Here is a 1,159-nt window from a genome sequence, read left to right on the forward strand (position 1 = left end):
ATCAGAGAAAGACCTCCTTACTTTCCGAATAATCGGCTTTGGCGATTGCACTTTCCATCCCTTACAACATAGGGCTTGCGGAAAGAGTCGTTGAAGAAGCCGAGACCAGAGAGAGAAACACGTCCCGCTTCGAAGGGTAGGGGGAAAGCGAAAAACTATCTTTAGCGGTTCGTAGGTACCTTATTTGATCTAGTAAGGGGAGCTAGAGCTAGAATAGCATTCCCAAGCACTACCCTCAGTTGCAGCCCCAGGTCCATATAAAGCAGTCAATCTACCAGCAGAGAGGCTGCAGATACATGTCCACCTGTTTATTTACTACCATAAGCAGGAGCAGTTGCAGGTATCGAGTGTTGTGAGGGCTTTCATTTGCGCGTTAAGGGCAGTTTCTGTTATAGCACTAGGAATCGATGCCGTTAGTATAAAAAAAAACAGAGGGGCTTTGGAATCCATTCCGTATTCCGTACGCTAGGAAGCCGATCCGAACTTTCATAGCCTTTGCTTGAACCGAAGAGAGCGATGCGAACAGTTCAGGAGATCGCAGATAAAACCCTTAGTTCAATGCCGGGTTTCATAAGTACTCTCGGTCAATCATATCATTCTCCAGACGGTATGGGGTATAAGCACGTTTATTGGAGCCGTTGCGAAGGGTACTGCTTACTGCAGATTCGAGCTCCATTTCCCTCTCGGTACTTAGATCTTCCTCTAAAACTTCTCTCATTCCTGTTTCCTTTGTTCCGCCAACTACATTGATTGGATACTGCTGGGCCTGCCTACGCAGAAAGTATACCGATTATCTCATAAAGCCGTTGAATTGCCCTTGGTTGTCTTACCCATTTGTTATATCTTATTCCCACCTTGTTCTATTGCTCTTTCTCGATGGTATTCTGGGGCGCTAGACCTCATTCTCTTTGATACGCTTATTCAATTGACATTGCCCCTTCCTCCTATTTCGAAAATCTTAAGTAAGATGGCTTGTGATGTGCCAGGGCTTAGAGGGGTCGGCGCCAACAACGGCTGCCTTTACTCGACAGTACACGTTCGCTTCGCTCACTAAAAACAAGCAAGGGATACAACCAGCTTTCGCTTCCTTGTGCAGAGCTTCCCTTCCTTCCTTTCACTTCCTAAGAGGAGAAGGACAGAGGACTGAGTTGCCCTTAGG

This window comes from Gossypium hirsutum, mitochondrion, assembly GCF_007990345.1.
Source record: "Gossypium hirsutum mitochondrion, complete genome".
NCBI classification, from domain to species: domain Eukaryota; kingdom Viridiplantae; phylum Streptophyta; class Magnoliopsida; order Malvales; family Malvaceae; genus Gossypium; species Gossypium hirsutum.